Below are 10338 nucleotides of genomic sequence, written 5' to 3' on the forward strand. Positions count from 1 at the left end.
GGAAAGGAATAAAGTTAGAAGAAGTCAAAGAGTATAAATATTTGGGATATATCTTGCAGACGAATTGAGATCATACAGCTCATGTAAGAGAAAGGATAAAAAGGAAAAAAAAAGGTGGACCAGAATAGCAAGATTTAGACTGGGAAACGAGGTAAGGGAGGGGATGTACTGGGAAAAAGAAGAGAACAGAATGTGTAGAATATGTGAATGGGAGGAGGAAACATGGGAGCATGTATGGGAAGGATGTAGGAGAGAAATGGAAGATAAAGGAAGCTGGCAAGAAAATGTGGTTAAGATTCTAGGCGAAGATGGATTAGGAGAAGAATGGATGAAGGAGTTAGAGGGTGCTAGAAGAGCGAATGAGGGAGAATGAAAGAATGCACGTGAAAAAGGTAAATGGGGGTATAAAAAAAGTGAAAGAAAAAGGAAACGGAAGTCGCTTAGATTAGAAGCGTGGAAATTGTAAGTAATGGTAAAGTAAAAGATAAGTAGACCAAGATGCGTTTGCGTTCTCATGCTCTCTCTCTCTCTCGCTTGCACTCTCGATTTCGTTAGCTCGCTCACTCGCTTGCTAACAAGTCCTAAATTGCGCTATCGCAGGAAATAAAAATAAGGAACTAGATATAAGACTTTATGTAAATAGTTGTAAATAATTGTATATATAGAAAGGATAAGATTGTATAAAATATATAGATTTAAACGGAAAGATTGTAAGGAATGGAAGTCATGTAAACCCTTAGGGGACACATTATGAATAAAGAAGAAAAACGAATTTTCAACAAAACAGTTCATTTTTTAAGCAAAGTAATCCATTTTTTCAACTAAAATAATGAATATTAAACCGAAAAAATAATTTTTTAATCCAATAGCTGAATTTTAAATCCAAAATATGAATTTTCAACAAACAAACAACAATAGAAAAACAAATTTTCAACAAAATAGATGAATTTTCAACCATGAAGGTTGAATTTCTACCAAAAACGACAAATTTCCAGTTTAAAAAGTTTATGTTTGATAAAAAAAAAACTAATTTTTAGCTGAGGAAATTAACTTTCAACCAAAAAGATTAATTTTTAACCAAAAAAAGATTTTTTAACAAAATACATGAATGTTTAAGCAAATTTTTAATTTTAAAAATAATTTTTAATCTAATAGTTGAATTTTTAAGCAAAAAGATGAATTAGTCACCAAGCAGATTGATATTCTACCACAAAAGACAGCAGTTCAAAAAAATACACAAATTTTAAACCAAATAGCTGAATTTTTAGTTGAAGAGGATAATTCTTAAACCGAACATGGAATAGTCAAATTTCAGTAAAAAATTTAATTTTAAACAAAAAAAGAATGAATTTTTAAGAAACTAGTAAAATTTTTAAGCAAAGTAATTCATTTTTAACCAAAAAATGAATTTTACATACCAAAAATTAATCTTGAACTCAATAGTTGAACTTTGAATCAAAAAGATTAATTTTCAACCAGAAAATATTAATTTTTAACACAATAAATGCATTTTTAACAAAACTGTTCATTTTTTAAGAAATTTTCAGCCCAATATTTAAATTTTTGCCAAAGAAATTAAGACCAAGTTTCAACAAAATGCTAAGATTTTCAACCAATTAGCTGAATTTTCAACTGAAGAGGATAATTTTTAAACCAAAAATGGAATAATTAAATTTCAGACCAAATTTTAATTTTCAACAAAAGTATAACGAATATTCAACAAATGTAACCCAGTAGCTGAATTTTAAACCCAAAATATGATTTTTTTTACTAAAAATACAAATTTTTATTAAAATGAATTAATTTTAAACAAAATAGTTAAATTTTCAACAACAAAAAAAGGAATTTTTCAATTTTCAACCAAGAAGTTTAAATGTCTATCAAAACCAAATTTGTAATTCTTAAAGGAATTTTTAACAAAAAGAAAACAAAATCTTAATAAAATTGTTAAATTTTTAGCCAAAAAACTGAACTTTGAACCAAACAAGGGTTTTTCTCTATAGTTTCAACTTTTGAAGTGACCTTTTCTCATATTACAGGATCAAGTTATGAACAATAGCTCAAATATTTAATAGAACTAGCAATAATTAATACTTTTGTGGCAAATTTCCATTTTTAAAACTATTATTTAAATGCAAATAATTCAAGAAAAATATATAAAATAGTTCTTTTTTATTTATTATAAAAATACCACTTTGTTAATTAAGAATATAGTTATTTGTGTTCATGCCAAATAAAACTTGAAATAATATTGTATACTGTTTTGATTAAATAAAATATTACATTTTTCTTACTGTTGAACTTTAAAAATAAAATTTTTATACAAAAAATACAACAATTTAATACAAATATTTGATGAATAGTTCATCAGGAAATACCTTGAAAATGAATTACTTAGGTTTTTTAAATATTAAAAAAATATTAAAAGTAACGTATAGGATAATTCCACAAGCTTTGAGGCATGTTTTGTTTAAAAAAAAAAAAAAACAATCTGCTAATTTGAGAAAATTGCAAGTAAATAAAAAAAATTCTGCATTCATATATCTGTCAAATCTGTAAAAAAACGTTTGGAAAAATGAATAAAATCTCTTAAGATATAGAAATGTTTAAATAAAAAAACATTTACTTCGGAAGAGTTACAAAGTCAACAAATTTAAACATTTTCTTAGATTTTTTATTAAGTTTAATAAATTTAAATTATTTAGTCTTACCTTCATTTTAGTTTTCACTATTAATTTTATTGAAAATGAAAAGAAACGCAGTTAAACTTTTGCTCGAAAAGGCACAACGAAACATGCCAAGTGTTCATCGGAATATGACTAAAGATTCTTGCCTTGGAAATCACGCATTCACTCGAGCGTCTATTTAATAGTCCGTGACTAATACCTACAATCCTACATCATCTATCAATGTCAATCTTGAAAATTTTATCACTTCAGAATACATTCTTATATATTTATTAATTTTTTTAAATGTCTGTCCTAAAAATTCTTCTTTTTCGTGTCAAAATATCGCCCAAATTTTGGCAGAATTTAAATAATTGAAATTTTTAATTAATACCTTTTGTTAAGAAAGCATTGACAAATTATATTGCAAGATATTGCTAAATATATTAATAATTCAAACCGATTTTTTCACGGTCAATAAAATTAAAACTCTAAAGCTAAAATTTTTTTGAATTTGAAGCAAAAAAAACTACAAATTAAATCACTCGACGTGGAATTTTTAACTTTTTAAATTGAAGTTTAAAAGTTTTTAATTCAAAATTTTTGTATTTAAATTATAATTTTCTATTCTATAAATTAAAGAATCAATCAATGAACTCTAAATTATTTTAAATTATATTATTTTAGGAAATTTTAAGCTAAAAACTTTTCAAAACCATTTTTTTTAATTGAACACTTCTTAAATTAAAAGTTAAATTATTTTCATCTAAAATGTAGTTTAAACATCTTTTTGAAAAGCTTAAAAATGTTATTTCAAAACCTAGAGAAATCTAGAAATTTAAAAAAAAAATTTCAAATTTCAAATTATTATTGAAACTTTTTCGAACTTTTAAATATCTTTTAAAATTAATCAAATTTTTCTTTTCCATTTTTATAAAATCCTGTAAACTAGAAAGATTTAATTAAAATCTTTCAGGTTCGTTTTTGACAATTTTGGAAATCTTTTAAAATCTTTTTAAATATTCTCTTAAAATAATTTCTCAAAATGAAAAATTATTTTTAAGTTTCCTAGGAATCTTAAGTAAATGTTTTTATTATTTTGGATTCTTTCACAATTCCTGAAATGTTTCTATTTTTTAAATTTTATTATTTTATTTTTTTAATGACTAAGGACTCAGGAATTGAAACAGCTTAATTTTTAATGTTATAATCTGAAAATTCTTAAATTTTTAACATATTTAGAAGCGTTTTGCCGAATAAATTATTACTATTTTTTAATAATTAAAGTACAGATTCATTAGAAAATATTTTATTTATATTTACATTTTATAAAATAAAAATGTTTTTTATTTTTAAAAAATCAACCTCAAAGGCTTTTAATTTTTACTCATTTAAATCTTCAAGGCTACATTTTAAAATTCTTTACTATCATTTGCCGGACTTTTCCGGCCTCAAAAAATTCCGGCTTATTTCCCGAATTTTCCGGTTTCAAAAAATTTCGGGTAATTTCCCGGTCTCTTGGTTTCTTTCACTTAAAAATTTGGTACATAAATTTAAACCAAAAAAAATAGAAATTTTTAACCAAAATACGAATAGTTACATTTTCAATTTAAAAAATGAATTTTTTTAACAAATGAAAACATTTTTTTCAATAAAATAAGTAAATTTTTCAATCAGATAATTGCATTTTCAACCAAATAAATAAATTTCTAACATAGAGGATTAATTTTATACCGAAAAAGACAAATCTTCAAAAAAATGCATGATTTTTCAATTCAGCAATTGAATTTTCAACTGAAAAAATGTTGAGCCAAATTTGTAAATTTCTATCTAAAAAATATACATTTTTAACCAAAAAAGGAAGTTATATTTTCAATTTAAAAAATTAATTTTTTCACCGAAAGAAATTAAAAAATTCCAATAAAACAGGTAAATTTTCAACTAAAAACATAAATTTTTAACCAAAATGAATAATTTTCTACTGAAAAAGACAAATATTCAATAACATAAATGTATTCTTACCTAAATAGTTGAATGTTAAGCTAAAAGAAATCAATTGTAAACAAAATAGTTGAATTTTCAAATGGAAAAGTCCAATTTTCAACCAAAAAGTGGAATTTTTAAATTTTTCGTTGAAAAATTTAATTTTCCACCAAAAAAACCACGAATTTTCAACCAAAGTGATAAGTTTCTAACTATAATGATGAATCTTTAACTGTAATATTTGAATATTCAACCAAACAGATAAATTTAAAAGAAAAAGATTAATTTTCTACCAAAAAAAGGGCGGTTTTTCCACAAATTACATGAATTTTTAATGAAAAATTCGAGTTTTCGACTAAAAAAACACAAAACTTATCAATCAAATAGTTGAATTTTTAACTGAAAAATATAAACCTTCAACCAAAAGTGGAGTATTGAAATTTTCAAAATTAATTTTTAAATAAAATGATGCGTCTTTAATAGAAATAATTGAGTTTTCAGCCAACACGATGAATTTTCAACCAAGAAGATTAATTTCCAACAAAAAAGACAAACTTACAACAAAATACATGAATTTTCCATTAAAAAAATTAATTTGTTTAAAAAATTTAATCTTTTTTTTCAATAAAAAAGGTAAATTTTTAAATCAAATAATTTAATTTTCAACCAAAAACATGGATTTTTAGCAAAGATGATTAATTTGCTACTAAAAAAGACAAATCTTCAACAAAATATCTGAATTTTCAACCAAACAGTTGCATTTTTAACTTAAAAAATTCAATTTCGAGACAAATAGTTAGAATTCCATCTTAAAAATATAAATTTTTAACTAACATAGGAAGCTATAATTTTAATTTTTTTAAATTAATTTTTTTACCAATGCAAATACATTTTTTTCAATAAAATAGGTGAGTTTTCAACTAAAAATATGAATTTTTAACAAAAATGAATCATTTTCTACGAAAAAAGACAAATCAATTTTCAATCAAAAGTCGAATTTTTAAGTTTTCAGTACAAAGAATTAATTTTCCACAGAAAAAAACACAAGTTTTCAACGAAACTGATAAATTTTCAACTATGATGATAAATATTTAACCGACGTTTTTTTTCAACAAAATACATGAATTTTTAATGAAAGAGTAGAATTTTTTTTCCACTAAACATAAAACAAATTTTCTTAACCAAAATGATGAATTTTCAATTAAAATTATGAATATTGAACTGGAGTAGATGAATTTTCTAATAAAAGAGTATACATTTTAAATTTAAAAAAAAATGAAATCAAATTAAAAAAATGAATTTTCAAACAAGAAGATTAATATTCTACCAAAAAACGACGTTTTTTTCTTAAGAAAATAAATGAATTTTCAATAAAAGAGTTGAATTTTTCACTAGAAAAATCCATTTATCAACCAAATAATAAAAATTTTTAACTAAAAAGGATCAACTTTCAAACAAAAAATGGAATAGTTAAATTGTCAGTTAAATAAATTAGTTTTGCACTAAAATAATACTTCATTAACTGAAATAGTTGAATTTTTAACCAGCACGATGAACTTTGAATCAAGAAGATTAATTTCTACCAAAAAAAGAAGAATTTACAAAAAAAAATACAAAAAGAATAATTGTCCATGAAAAATTTAAAAGTTAAGTTTTAAGTTAAAAAATTACATTTTTAGTTTAAGAAATCAATGTTTAACCAAAATGATGAATTTTAACTGAAAAGTTGAAATATTCAATTGGAATAGTTACACTTTCAGTTTAAAAAAATTCTAAAAAAAAAATAATTTTCAACAAAATAGTTAAAAGATTAATTCTCGAAGAAAAAGGTCATAGTAATTGAATTTTTAACTAAAATGTATAAAATTTTCAGCCAAAATTAGAATATTTAAATTTTTTGTTGAGAAAATTAATTTTCAACCAAAAAAAAAACAATGAATTTTAAACCAAAAAAAAATGATTTTCTAAACGAACAGTTGAAATTTCAACGTAGAAAAATCAAAATTTAACCAAATAGATTAACTTTCAATCCAAAATGATAAATTTTTAATTTAAAAAAAGACGAATCTTTAACAAGGCAGCTTAATTTTCAAACAAAAAAGATAACTTCTTAACAAAAACGTTGAATTTTTAACAAAATAATTACAATTTCAATTAAATACTTGAATTTTTTACAAAAAATATAATTTTTCAAACAAATATTTGGATAAAAAAATAAATACAATTTTTTAAACAAAAACAGAATAGTTAAATTTTTAGGTAATAAATTAATTTAAAAAAAAGAGATGAAGTTGGAACCAAAATGATGAATTCTTAACGAAAAAAGTAATAGTTTACAATTCAAACAAAAAATATTTTTATTCTAAACAAAAAACAGTTGAGTTAAAACAAAGAAGATAAATTTGTAAGCCAAGAAGATTAATTTTTTATAAAATAGTTCAACTTTCAACCAAGAAAGATTTTTTAGTCAAGAGTGAAAAAATGTCAACCAATTTGTTAAATTTTTTATCCAAAAAGGCTAATTTTTCATCCTAAAAGTTAATTTTCAACAAAATAGTTCAGTTTTCTACGAAAATAATAGAACTTTCAACCTGAAAATATGAATTTTCAACAAAAAAGTGCATTTTTATTTTAGAAACCATACTTTTTTAACTAAAAAGGGAAAAGTTAAATTTGCAGTTTAAAACATATATTTTCGAACAAAAAATTGAAGCTTCAAAAAAATAATTCAATCTTAAATTAATAAAAAGAGATTTAAAAAAAATCAAACCTTTAACTCAAAAGTTAACTTTTCAAACAATAAGACGACTTTTCTGTAAAAGCGTTAAATTTTTGAGCCCAAAATATGAATTTTCAACTAAAAAATTGTTAACTAAAATTATGAATCGCGAACCAAAAAAAAAATTGATTTTAATAAAGCAATTGAACCAAAAAGATTAGTTGTCATATAAAAAAGCCCAATTTTCAAATAAAAACTATCAACGTTTCATCAAAAAAGGAAAAATCAAATTTTTAATTAAAAAAAATAATAATCTTTAACAAAAAAAAATAATAATTTTGAAATAAATAATGTAATTTTTGACCAAAGAGATCAATTTTTAAGTAAAATGATGCATCTTTAACCAAAAAATTTATTTTTAACGAAGTAGCTCAGACAACCCAGAAATTAAATTTTTAAACAAAAATATAAATTTTTTGTAAAATAGTTATATTTCAAACCAAAAAATTATTTGCCTTATAAAAAAGACAAATTACAAACTAAAAAAAAGATCAATTTTCCACCGAAAAGGAAAAGTTTAATTTTTAATTTAAAAAAATAATAATTTCCAACGAAAAGAAAAACGAATTTTAAACCAATTAGTTGAATCTTCAATCAGAGAGATGAATTTTTAACAAAAATTATGAATCTTCAACCAGGAACAAATAATTTGAAATAAAAGGAGTTCAACCCAGAAGTTAAATTTTTCAACGAAAATACGAATTTTGTGTAAAACAGTTAAATTTTGAACTCGAAAATATGAATTTTTAACAAAAAAGTTAATTTTGACTAAACAACTTCATTTTCAAGCAAAAAAAAATTGTAACAAAAAAAAATTAACTGTCTTACAAAAAAGATGAAATTTAAACTAAAAATTATAAAAGTTCCACCAAGAAGGGAAAAAATAAATTTCCAATAAAAAAATAATAATTTTCAACAAAAAGAAAAACGAATTTCAAATCGATCAGTTTAATTTTCAACCAGAGAGATGAATTTTTAACTGAAATTATGAGCCTAGAACCAGAAAAAAACAATTTAAAATAAAAGGAGTGCAAATCGGAAGTTAAATTTTTCAACGATAATACGAATTTGGTGTAAAATAGTTCAATTTTCAACAAAAAAGTTAATTTCTAGTAAATAACTGTATTTTTAACAGAAAAAATAGAAAATTTCAACCGAAAAGATTAATTACCTTACATAAAATTATAAGGCAACTAATCTTTTTGGTTGAAATTTTCTGTTTTTTGGTTTAAAATGCAGTTGTTTAGTGAAATTTAAATTTTCAATAAAAAAATAGTAAGTTTCAACGAAAAAAAAGAAGAATTTTCAAAGAAATAGTTTAATTTTCGGCCACAGATATGAATTTTTAACAAAGTAGTTCAACCTTCAACCCAAAAGTTAAATTTTCAACATGAAAAAGATTGATTTTCAACAAAAAAATCAATTTTCACTAAACAAATGCATTTTTAAATTAAAAAGAAAATCAGAAAATTTCAAGGAAAAAGATTAATTACCTTATATAAAAAAGACAAATTTTAAACTAAAAAGATCAATTTTCTACCATAAAGGGAAAAGTTAAATTTTCAATAAATAAACAAAATTCCCAACAAAAATAAAAACGAATTATAAATAAATTAGCTTCATTTTCAACCAGAGAGGTGAATTTTTAACTAAAATTATGAATCTTCAACTAGAAAAAATTTATTCAAAAAAAATTAGTGCAATTCAGAAGTTCAATTTTAGAACAAAAATACAAATTTTTTGTAAAATATTTAAATTTTCCAACGAAAATACAGATTTTTTGTAAAACAGTAAAATTTTCAAATCGAAAATCTAAATTTTCAACAAAAAATTCAATTTCCACTCAGCAATTGCATTTTTAACCAAAAAATAGAAAATTTCAAACAAAAAGTTTTGTTGCTTTATATAAAAAAGACAAATTTTAAACTAGAAATGATCGACTTTATAATAAAAAAGGAAAAGTTAAATTTTCAATAAAAAAAAAAATAATTTCCAACAAAAAGAAAAACGAATTTTAAATCAAATTTATTTGTCTTTTTTATGAGACAAGGAAATAAATAATAATAAATAAATTTTCAGGAAAACAGTTTAATTTTCGACCAAAGATATAAATTTAAAAAAAAAATATGTATCTTCAACAAAAACAAATAAATGCATTTTTAAGAATAATGCTCCAACCCAGAAGTTAAATTTTCCAACAAAAATATGAGATTTGTTTAAAACAGTTAAATTTTTAACCAGAAAAAGATCAATTTTCAACAAAAATCAATTTTCACTAAACACTTGTATTTTTGACCAAAAAACAGACAATTTCAACCAAAAAGATCAGTTGCCTCATATAAAAAAGACAGATTTCAAACTAAAAAAGTATCAATTTTCTACCAGAAAAAGTAAAATTTTCAATAAATGAAAAAAAATTCCAACAAAATAAAAACGAATTTTAAATCAATTAGTTTCATTTTCAATCGGAGAGATGAATTTTGAGCGAAAATTATGAATCTTGAACTAGAAAAAATTCAATCGAAAAAAAGGAGTGCAATCCAGAAGTTAAATTTTCCAATGAGAATACGAATTTTTTGTAAAATATTTCAATTTTCCAACGAAAATACGATTTTTTTGTAAAACAGTTAAATTTTCAAACTGAAAATATAAATTTTAAACAAAAAAGTCAATTTTCACTAAACATATACATTTTTCACACATTTTTGAAACTAATTATATGTTTAATTAAAAACACTAATATTTTTAGCAAAAAATGGAATATCTAAATTTTCAGTTAAGAAATGGCGATTCGGAAGTATAAAAATTATTAGAAATGACGATTTAGAAAAAAAAAAAAACAATGACAAATTTAAAATCGGAGAAATCAAAATGATGGCAACTGGTTATTCAGTCAAATAAAAATAATTT

The 10338-nt window shown here is 22.2% G+C and overlaps 1 protein-coding gene across 2 annotated transcripts in view; it reads right to left on the reverse strand.

Annotated features, from left to right (window-relative positions):
• The window catches only part of LOC117177332 (WASH complex subunit 2C), a 126442-nt gene that overhangs the window by 64334 nt on the left and 51770 nt on the right, over positions 1 to 10338 (reverse strand). The gene's annotated exons all lie outside the window — the stretch shown is intronic.

The sequence above is a fragment of the Belonocnema kinseyi genome, chromosome 7 (genome assembly GCF_010883055.1).
Source record: "Belonocnema kinseyi isolate 2016_QV_RU_SX_M_011 chromosome 7, B_treatae_v1, whole genome shotgun sequence".
Classification (NCBI taxonomy): Eukaryota; Metazoa; Arthropoda; class Insecta; order Hymenoptera; family Cynipidae; genus Belonocnema; species Belonocnema kinseyi.